Source organism: Schistocerca serialis, chromosome 6 (genome assembly GCF_023864345.2).
Source record: "Schistocerca serialis cubense isolate TAMUIC-IGC-003099 chromosome 6, iqSchSeri2.2, whole genome shotgun sequence".
Classification (NCBI taxonomy): domain Eukaryota; kingdom Metazoa; phylum Arthropoda; class Insecta; order Orthoptera; family Acrididae; genus Schistocerca; species Schistocerca serialis.
This window is the reverse complement of record NC_064643.1, coordinates 592,012,522-592,024,523: the sequence shown is the minus strand read 5'-3', so window position 1 is coordinate 592,024,523 and position 12,002 is coordinate 592,012,522.

The following is a 12,002-nucleotide window of genomic DNA, read 5'->3' as shown; positions in this document are numbered from 1 at the left end:
TCCCCCATACCTTTCCCTCAGCCCACAACGCTTCCCCTCCATCTCCCTTCCCCTGCCCTCTTCAGCCAATCAAAGTGTGGTATTGTAGTTCACGTTAAAATGAGACAGCCAATCACGTGGGTGTAGACATCTGTTTCTACTTCTAAAATCCGATCGACCTCTTCCTCCTCTACCTCTCGCATTTATTTGATTCATTCTGTTAATCTGCTCTCAGTTCTCCTGATACCTCTCAGAATCTCTGTTTTCATGAAATGAACAATTTGTTTGCCATCTATCTACATCCCTCACTCTATTCAGAAAATCTTTTATATTGTTGTTATGCCCTATTAATACGCACCTCTTATTGGGAGGTAACTTCCCCAATAGCACCTCTATAGTACCCCTGCCACTCAAGTACCATTCAAATGTTTCAGTCTATTAATCCATCTTTCACAATATTCTCTCTGTTTCTCTGTTATTATAGGTTATCTGTCTTGAGCTGAATGCAATCTAATTAAAAAGAATTACACCAGACATATAACCTATGATAACAGATGTTAATAGCTGCTGTGGAAGATGGCCCCACGAAGAGATGTATCTCTCTGTTTCTCCTATCATACCATGGAGCAGTCTTAATGGCCCCTATAAAGTACTTTGTTTGTCTTTGGACCAGTACTCTCGTATAAAAGCTGACTCAAATTCCTCAGACGTTTCATATCTATTGGGTGCATCTGCCCTCAATCTAAACTCTCACCTTGTACACAAGCACTCGCCCTTCTCAGCTTGTCTTTCTCTGTCCAGTCTGCTGTGAACTGACTTTTCAAACTATTTACAAAGGACACCGAATGTCTATTCCCTTTGGGATCAAACATAAAGCTGCTACTATCTCTCACCTGCACCACCACAGCAGAAGTTGATCAATTCCTATCATGTACTGTTCTTTTTCTAGCGTCCCTACCCTATTCTCAATCACAGAAATAGCCTCTTTAAGCCCTTTCACTTCTGCTTTACTTTTCTGCCTATGTTCCTCAACAATATGATTACAATACTCCTTTACCTCAGTCTTTCTTTGTTCACGTTCTTTAGCTTGAGCTTCCACATTTTTGTCTAAGCCATTTAGTTTTTAATCCACCCTTTCCTCGAATTTCTTTTGTTTTTCCTTTAACCCCAATCTGTTTCCTTAAATGTCTCTTTCACATCATTCTTAAACTTTTTCAAAATCTTTTTCCATTTCGACTTTGACCTCAGAAATTCTCCTTTCCAATCCTTCTTCAGTCTCCTTTTTAAAATCCTTCAACCTTTGTTCAAATGTCTTGTCTAGGTTTTTGAGTTCCTCCACCCATTTCCTTTTGAAATTTACTAATAACTACTACTCTGTTAGTAACAGATTCTACCGTTTTTATCAGTAGCTTCTATTTTTCCACCCAGTTCTTTGTTACCAGCTTCTATCTTTCCATCCATTTCTTTCACTTCTGATAACAATCTAGCTAACATATTTTCCACTATTCCATTCTGCTCTGCTTGCCCTTCAACAAGTGGTTCCACATTTAATATTTGATTCTTTACCCCCATTTTCTGCAACAAGTTCTGCTTCTTAGTTTTTATCTTGGTCATCTCCCCACACCTGGAAACCAGTTACTCGTTCATCCTCTCTTATCACCATTTTGTATTTGCAGTATAAACAACAACACCTAACAAATATCTCCTATTGCCAAAATTTCGAAACTTCAAACCGAATTCTGCAGATTCGAATGGGTATCTTCCACATAATACTGTTGTGCCACTACGCGGTTGACATATGTGAAGAAAACGGTTCCTCGAGATTTACTATGACCGTGAATCTTTAATCAGAAAATGTTTAAAGAAAAACTGCATGAAGTAAATTAATATTGCATAAACCCAAAACCCGTGTTACTTTTGGAAACTTCAAAAGCAAACCTCTATATGAGAAGTTATCCAATCCTGTTAAAAACTCTGATAATAAAATCCTTTGAAAGTGAAAACAGAAAAACACTTCGAAGTTAATTTTATAAATAAGGACACAGTATACTGTAATTTTGCTTACCGGTCGCATTTAAACCCAGACAAATTTGCATCTAAATATGAATTAATGGAAATATGACATTTAGTGGCATGTAAACAAAGATCGCATCCTTTGAAAGCTGTCAGATTCAAAGTTCCCTCTAATACGCTAACTTGAACCAATGGTGAATAAGCTACTCCTTTGTAATTGGTCGATGTAAATAACTTCAATGGCAGATGCCTCAACTTACACGACTGGACGCATTTCACAGCACAACACATAAATTCTCCTGTCTAAACTACTGTATATACACATCAAAGCACACCCTTCCAAAAGACACATACAATGCATGCAACAACTAGTACAAACACATTGAAAAGCAATAACAAATAAATGATGAGAATAACTACTGTTAGTGGTGGGGTCAACAATCAATAAAGGTGAACAGCCCACACAACCTACTACTTTTATTTACGGAGAGAGACATTAAGAAACAGTCTATTACAAAGCAAAAATAAATTAAATTTGTTACAATTGTGAGTTTCTCGAAGAGAGGCATAACTTTGAGTCTTTTGTATTCTGAGTCGGCGTGAGGTGGAGACGGCGTTCGAAGCAGTTTGAAGTTGCTGATACGAGTCCTATAAGTTCATGTCGTGTCCTTGGTATTAATATATCCTCTTTCCGTATATCCTGTTTCCGCTGACCTTGGTAATAAGTTGCGTAGCAACCATTTGTCGTAGGCCGGGTCAAAGTAACTGTTTATGCACCACTTGAAGGTCGTCTTACAAGGGGAGGCCGCCAATTGTGAAATTCAGATTCAATTCATACTGCGCATGATAAAACCTCATGGCCAGAGGTGTAATGTGGCAAAGCACCAAGATGCACTTCTCAGCCGTTGTCGAGAAAATCGACGGTAAAAATAAACCGTTGCGGTGAAATACTCTCAACGCTTAATAATTATCGACAGCGTCGTGGCGCAGCGGTAAGCGCTCGGGTACGTAATCCGAAGGTCGCCGGATCGAATCTCGCGCCATGCAACCCTTTTTTTAGTATTTGTTTTTTGTAATTCATATATATATATATATATATATATATATATATATATATATATATATATATATATATATATATACTCCTGGAAGTGGAAAAAAGAACACATTGACACCGGTGTGTCAGACCCACCATACTTGCTCCGGACACTGCGAGAGGGCTGTACAAGCAATGATCACACGCACGGCACAGCGGACACACCAGGAACCGCGGTGTTGGCCGTCGAATGGCGCTAGCTGTGCAGCATTTGTGCACCGCCGCCGTCAGTGTCAGCCAGTTTGCCGTGGCATACGGAGCTCCATCGCAGTCTTTAACACTGGTAGCATGCCGCGACAGCGTGGACGTGAACCGTATGTGCAGTTGACGGACTTTGAGCGAGGGAGTATAGTGGGCATGCGGGAGGCCGGGTGGACGTACCGCCGAATTGCTCAACACGTGGGGCGTGAGGTCTCCACAGTACATCGATGTTGTCGCCAGTGGTCGGCGGAAGGTGCACATGCTCGTCGACCTGGGACCGGACCGCAGCGACGCACGGATGCACGCCAAGACCGTAGGATCCTACGCAGTGCCGTGGGGGACCGCACCGCCACTTCCCAGCAAATTAGGGACACTGTTGCTCCTGGGGTATCGGCGAGGACCATTCGCAACCGTCTCCATGAAGCTGGGCTACGGTCCCGCACACCGTTAGGCCGTTTTCCGCTCACGCCCCAACATCGTGCAGCCCGCCTCCAGTGGTGTCGTGACAGGCGTGAATGGAGGGACGAATGGAGACGTGTCGTCTTCAGCGATGAGAGTCGCTTCTGCCTTGGTGCCAATGATGGTCGTATGCGTGTTTGGCGCCGTGCAGGTGAGCGCCACAATCAGGACTGCATACGACCGAGGCACACAGGGCCAACACCCGGCATCATGGTGTGGGGAGCGATCTCCTACACTGGCCGTACACCACTGGTGATCGTCGAGGGGACACTGAATAGTGCACGGTACATCCAAACCGTCATCGAACCCATCGTTCTACCATTCCTAGACCGGCAAGGGAACTTGCTGTTCCAACAGGACAATGCACGTCCGCATGTATCCCGTGCCACCCAACGTGCTCTAGAAGGTGTAAGTCAACTACCCTGGCCAGCAAGATCTCCGGATCTGTCCCCCATTGAGCATGTTTGGGACTGGATGAAGCGTCGTCTCACGCGGTCTGCACGTCCAGCACGAACGCTGGTCCAACTGAGGCGCCAGGTGGAAATGGCATGGCAAGCCGTTCCACAGGACTACATCCAGCATCTCTACGATCGTCTCCATGGGAGAATAGCAGCCTGCATTGCTGCAAAAGGTGGATATACACTGTACTAGTGCCGACATTGTGCATGCTCTGTTACCTGTGTCTATGTGCCTGTGGTTCTGTCAGTGTGATCATGTGATGTATCTGACCCCAGGAATGTGTCAATAAAGTTTCCCCTTCCTGGGACAATGAATTCACGGTGTTCTTATTTCAATTTCCAGGAGTGTATATATATAATTCCGGCAATCAGTTGCAACAATTATGCATATAATAAGTTGTTGAAGGTCGTTTGTCGTGGAAAAACTGGCGACTTCGAACATCATTATGTTTTCCACAAACAAAGTTGTATTTCACAAATGTTATTGTCTTCATAATGTTAACCACGTATAGTTAACGGAAGACGTAGAAACGATATTCCGAAACGAATACGTACAGCGTAAGTCAAACGTTCGAATTAGAATAGAAACCCCACGAACACAAATTTGCTGTGGCAGGTATGCAATATAAGCTCCGTTACTCGCTCGTTACACTTGAAGGACAGATGTTGAATGGGCCGAAACGAGCGGCCGCATAAAAGCGTAGTTGTGTGCTAACTTCGAAAGAAGGTAGATGCGATCCCTAGCGCAACTTATAACATCGTCGAAAATCAGTGCGGACGTGAGAGCTTTGGTACACCCTGTCAAACAAACGGAAAAATGGAGGCGGTACAATTGGAGAGCGATCCGCCTTCACCAAAATGCATAAGCAATTCATTAATAGTTTATATATATATATATATATATATATATATTTGAATTACGAAAAACTAATAATAAAAAAAAAATGTTACATGGCGTGAGATTCGATCCGGCGACCTTCCGATTACAAACCCGAGCGCTTACCGCTGCGCCACGACGCTGTATAAAGTTATTAACCGTAGAGGGCATTTCACTGCAATGGTTTATTTTAACTGTCGATTTTCTCGACAACGGCTGAGAAGTGCATCTTGGTGCTTTGCCACATTGCACCTCTGGCCATGAGCTTTTATTATGTGCAGTATGAATCGAATCTGAATTTCACAATCGGCGGTCTCCCCTTGTTAGTTCAAGTGCAACTTTCACACACGAATCTTTGGCGCAGTCCATACATCGTGTTTAAATTAACATTCCATTTGCTATATTTTACCAATTGCGAAGCTAGACAGACCATATACTATTAATTTTCATGGTTTACGATAACACTGTTCCCGCGAAAACTGTCACTTGCGTAGCAACACAGTTCACGGTTTCCACATTGACGGTTAGTGCTTTAGCGTACATCATATTTCGCTGTCAAGAAAAACGAACAATATTCAATTCACAGTTTACATAATGCAATTCAATTCTAAACCGACGACAATACTGTATGTTCACGAGTGCATTGTCACTGCCACAGGCGTCGTTCTGCAAAAACAGTGTTCGCGTAACACATTGTCCGTTTAGAATGTCCATCATCAAGTCAAATTTCAAACCGTGCCTGACACACAGAAGTCCGGTATTAATATTGCGTTAAACGCACACCATTACTGCATACAATACTTCCTTTCGTATCGCCACGCTCACGCGCCATCTGCAGCCTGTCTACCACACTGTTCGACCCAGCAACTATCGATATCTCTCTCACTCCACAGTTCTTACTATACTTCTGTCTATTGCATTCCGTTTTACACAATACATTTAATAAAACTATTTGAAAGATCATCAGAAAAAATCTAAGGCTTTACATAAGGAACTCGTATAGAAAAGTAGTTACATTTCACGTTCTACACTATATAACCAAATAAAAAATATTCTACGTCTTCAGAAATATATCTATGAAGTGCAAGGTAATAAAAGAAAGGAAAAAAATATGTCTCGTTATTAGTCACGGTATCACACCCTCCAGCACTGCTTCAGACATTAGTCGAGTCCATGCCACGTCATGTTGCGGCACTTCTGCGTGCTCGTGGGCTCAAATGGCTCTGAGCACTATGGGACTTAACATCTCAGGTCATCAGTCCCCTAGAACTTAGAACTACTTAAACCGAACTAACCTAAGGACATCACACACATCCATGCCCGAGGCAGGATTCGAACCTGTGACCGTAGCAGTCGCGCGGTTCCGGACTGTAGCGCCTAGAACCGCGTGGCCACTGCGGTCTGCTGTGCTCGTGGGGGCCCTAAACGATATTAGACAGGTGTACCAGTTTCTTTGGCTATTGAATGTATATTTTGATGCTTTTTGAATGCAGACAACATTATGAGGGCAAAGAATATGCCGTCAAAACAGTACATATGTTTTGGCATATCTGAAGAGATCGCCGATGTCCGACGCGCTAGGCATTTTCACGAATTGTCGGGACCCTAGTGCGAATGGCCTGCTCGAATGACGAGCTTCGTTGGAGAAGAAGACTACGTGTGACAGAGCACAGGAAGAAGTTGTTCCCGCAATGACGCTTGTCAATTCGGAATCATCCCAAAGACATTCGGGCGTCGGCAGGCAGAGAAATGTCGGGCAATCTTTTCGCCACCAACGCAAAATCTAATAGAGATATCCTTTTTTCTCCATGGAAAGGACATGTTTTTGTGCAGGACGGATAGGCGACGATTAACTTTGAGAAGGGACAATTTAACAGCAGAAAGCTACCCGTCAGGCTTAAATGAAAGATCACGCGAGGAAGTTTCAAAAGATTGTTCGCTTAAACACGACAACATAACTTATATTTAAAACAGATTTTCTGAACCATGTCTGACACGCTAAAAGTTAGCATACACTTCTGCTCAACAAATCGTAGCTGAACATGTATTTTTGTTCTATCAGGAACGCTTAAGGGGAAATATTTTTCATCTTGTTCTCGCTACATATAAGATAGACTGTTCCATCAAGGGTCTACAACAGTGGATTCAGGCCGCTTATCTTCTCCACTTTAGCACATGTCTCAGATAACTATGTAAGACTTTCAACGATAAAACTGACAGACATTAAACACGGTATCGTCGTTTCAGGAGATATATAATATCGTTAAGAAGTGTAGGGTTCCTTTTTAATCGAAGCCATACTTTAATATCTCGATTGATAAAAGAAATAAAACTGTTAAAAATATAGCAAAATTATGCGCCTCTCTAAGCACTACCATTTACGGTAAACTTCAATCGATTGTGAAATGAAAGGGGAGTTACATGTTAAGCGATTGATCCTGATTATTAAACTCTAAATAAATAAAATGAGAAATGATAATATAAGTCATATGCTGCGAGAGTCTGAACGGATGACCTTGCTATTAGGTGTGACATTGTATGTATCATTCAAGATCGGTCGTAATCGCTTGTTCAACTGCTAGTATTTACCCATTGCAGTCATAAATCCTGCCACGAAATAATTATCTGAATGAGACGGAAATCGGTAAATGTAATGTATATGTATAGACAAACAATTATTAAAATTTCAAAAAAAATCGATGATCTATTCAAGAGAAAGACCTTCATGAACTGAGCAAGTCAATAGCGCGTTGGTCCACCTCTCGCCCTTATGCAACCAGTTATTCAGAGTGGCATCGATTGATATCCTGCAGAGGAATTTTATGCCATATTCTCCCAAATCAGGCGTCAGATTGTGAAAAATCCTAGATGGTTGGAGGGACCTGCCCATAATGCTCCACACTTTCTCGTTTGAGGACAGATCCGGCGACCTTGCTAACCAAGGTGGGGTTTTGACAAGCACGAAGGCAAGCAGCAGAAACTCTAGCTGTGGGTGGGTGGACATTATCTTGCTGGAATGTAAGTCCAGGAGGACTTGCTATGAAGGGCAACAAATCGGGACGTAGAATATCATCTACATACATCTGTACTGTAAGGATGTCGCAGGTGACAACCAGAGGAGTCCTGCTATGAAAAGAAGGCATCCCAGATCATCACTGCTGGTTGTCAGCAGTATGGCAGGCGACAATAGGGCAAGTAGCCCATTGCTGTCCAGTGCGTCTCCATACACGTCTCCGTCCTGCCATCTCATTAGACTAGAATTCTCTTCAGTGATGAGTCACCCTTCGAACTGGGCCCTGATGATGACCAGCAAAGGTGTGTCTGTAGACACCCTGGACAGTACTGGGATCCAAACCTAGCTGTCGCCCGCCATACGGCCTGAAAACCAGGACTGATGGTCTGGGGTGACGTTTCACAGCAGGTCCCATTTGGTTGTCATGTACGGTAGCCTTACAGCATATTGGTATGTCGACTATATTCTACGCCCTGTTTTGTTGCCTTTCAAGGCAAGCCATCTGTGGCTTCCATTTCAGTACACAGCTGCATTTCAATTGCTTTTCTTCATGCTTGCCAAACCCTACGTTGGCCAGCAAGGGCGCCTGATCTCTCCTGATCTCTCCTGATCTCTCACCAACTGAGAACACTTCGAGCATTGTCGGCAAGACCCTCCAACCATCTCGGGATTTTGTCCATCTAACGCTCCAGTTGGACAGAATTTGTCATGATGTCCCTAAGGAGGAAATCCAACAACTCTATCAATCAATTAAAGCCGAATAACTGCTTACACATTGGCCAGAGGTAGACCAACGCATTATTGATGTTCTCAGTTTGTGAAGCCCTTTGTCTTGAATAAATCATCTAGTTTTTCAGGAATTGCAATAATTTCTTTGTCTTTACAATTTCATCACATCTGCAATCAGTAAGAAAGAATGTAAAACGAAGCTACGAGGGGGTACCCAAAAAAAACAATAACGTTGCCGTGGGCGGAGCTTGTGTAGTATGCATTCCTGTCACTAGGTGTGTATAGCGCAACTCATTGCCATTTCTGTGCCGCCTATGTTGTCGACCTGGCTTATTCTGTTCATCTGCAGTGATTCTTTTCGCTAGCGCTATTTTGTTCTTGTTTAGTTTTTCGTGATGACAAGTTTAAAAGAACAACATGTAGCTGTGAAATTTAGTTTCATACTCAGTAAAAATGATTGTGAATCCGTTTTAAAGTTAGAAACAGCTCCCCAGGATGACGCTATGTGAAAAACTCAAGTGTACAGGTTGTCTGCTCGTTTAAAAATGGCGATGTGTAGCTTGATGACAAACCTCGTGCTGGATGTCCATCAACTGCCCGAATCCACGAAAATATTGAAAAACTTCGGAAGGTTGTGCTCACAGAAGTCGACAGACAATTGATCAACTTATTTGGAAGTTTCAAGAAGATTGCGCAACAGTGTTCGTCAATAAAGACACGATTTGTGACAAATAGGAGACTGGCTCTTCCACCACAACAATGCACCTGCACATACAGTCATCTCTATTAGACAGTTTGTGGCTAAAAATGCCATGGTTACACAGTCCCAAGCACCTTACTCGTCTGACCTGGATCTATGCGACTTTTTTTCTTATTTCGAGACATGACAAGGGGCATGATAAAACACCGATTTGGCATTATTGAAGAAGCCAAGAAGGAAATGAGGGAGGAGTTTTCAGCTATTTCTAAAGATGACTACAAAAATGTTTCGAACAGTGGAAGCGCTGGTGGAACAAACGTATTTGTTATAATGGTGAGTATTTTGATGGGGAATTGTTTTGTAAACATTCGAAAATACATAACTTTTAAAAAAATAATTCCGGTTTTTTTGGGGGGGTACCCCTCGTAAGTAATGAAACGAAACAACAAATGATCCGAATGTATTACGTTACTTCTTATGTAAAACTCTCTAGCTGACCTCCGTTTTTCGGTTATCTCGGTACATCTTCGAGATTTTCCTATGCTGAGTGGGAAAATATCTTTCACTACAGCCATCTTTCTATTTCCTACATATATTATACATATATGTTTAATCTGAAAGACAGTATTTAAAACATCGAGTCATCACAATTATTTGTAAGTCACATTACAATACTATTACTAATATCTAATTTATTTATATTAAACTAAATTACAAACTATGTACTCTCTTATTAACTGATGCAACACACCACATAATAGATCACATATTGTTTTTGTGTTACTTGTGAGCTAATTTCCTCATCACTCCTCATCACTCGCGATATTCCTTTTCCCTCTCCCCCAATCTTCTGTTAACATCTTTCATACTTGTATTTCTGATCTCGTTTAGTTCATTCCTAGTTATATGTTTGTGTCTGTGTCAGTAATCTGAATGAGTCAGCATTCCTAATTAGGAACGTCATTTCGCTCAGAGGGGGTTCATGTCTCCTGGCGTCAACCCTTGAGCGGACATGTGAACATCACATGGTCAGTGGATCCCAAATCATCAGAGTCACACAATAGTGAAGCTCTCTTTCCTATTCTGAGTGTGTACTGAGGGTAAGGGCAGTGTCTTGTCATAAAATAAACCGTACTTCAGCTCAGACGATATAATTCATTTGCAATCTGATGTTCGAAAGGATATTGTGTATCCGGGGTCATGTATTTCCACTGCCCCCATGTCATTGCCATTCGCTTCAAGGGGCCAGTATCGAAAATCTGATTTATTGGTTATTCTGGAAACTAATTTCTTGTCTCTTATCTACACTGTCCAGTCACATTAGTGTGACCACCTGCCAAAAGATTGAATAACATATTTTAACAGCGCTGACAATTGCAAGACGTGTTGGAAGAGAGTCAGTGAGGTTGTGGAAGGTACTGACTTGGATGTGGAGCCCTGCCGACATCAGTGCTGTAGCCAGGTACGCTAGGTTTCTCGGCTTGAGGATCCATGTCGCTATCAGCCCAGTCGCGGTGACCCCATAGATTCGCGGCTAGGTTTACATTCAGGAAATGTGATGGCCACAGGAATACAGGAAACTTATCCTGCTCCTCTTCGAACCATGTAAATACACTGCGAACTATATGACGCATTACATTGTCTTGCTGGTAGACGCCATCATGCTGAGGCAAAACAAACTGCATGTAGGTGTGGACATGGTCCCCAAAGATAGCTGCATACCTGTGTTGATCCATTGTGCCTTCCAGAATGACGAGATCACCCAAGGAATGCCACGAAAACATAGCCCAGACCACAATGCCCTCTGCTCTGGTCTCGACCCTTCCGACGACTGTACACAGGGCCATACACGCCAAAGGCCATCTGTCCAAAGGAGCATAAAATGAGATTCATCTGAAAAGGCCACCTGGCACCATCAGTGGGCGTCCAGTTGCGCTACTGACGTGCAAAATCCAGCCTTTGTCGCCGAAGAATAGAAGTCAGCATGGGTGCATGAACCAGGCGCCGGCTGCGGAGGCACATAAGCAGGAACGTTCGCCGAATGGTCGTTGGGGAGAGACTGTTGGTAGCCTATGGGTTCATCTGGCTGGTCAGTTGCTCAACAGTTGCATGTCTACCCCCGTACACAACTACACGGCCATAAAGAACGGTGCTGAACGATGGCTGTGTGCATGTGTACAGGGGTAGACGTGGTAGTGTTGAGCAACTGTCCTGCTAGATAAACCAATAGGCTACCAACAACCATCGTTCACCACTGTTCTCTACGGCCCTTGGTGCATCACAGTTCCCTCGGTGCCATTTTATCATGCACGTTATACCTTAACCGCGGCGGCAAAGGAACAGTTCACAAAGTAGCCATTTTGAAAATGTTTCCATCCTTGGCCTGAAAGCAAATGATCACGCCCTTTTGGACGTCTTGTCATTACGGCAACGACTGCACTGTTTCACGCGTCCACCAACACGCTTTATACATTGAA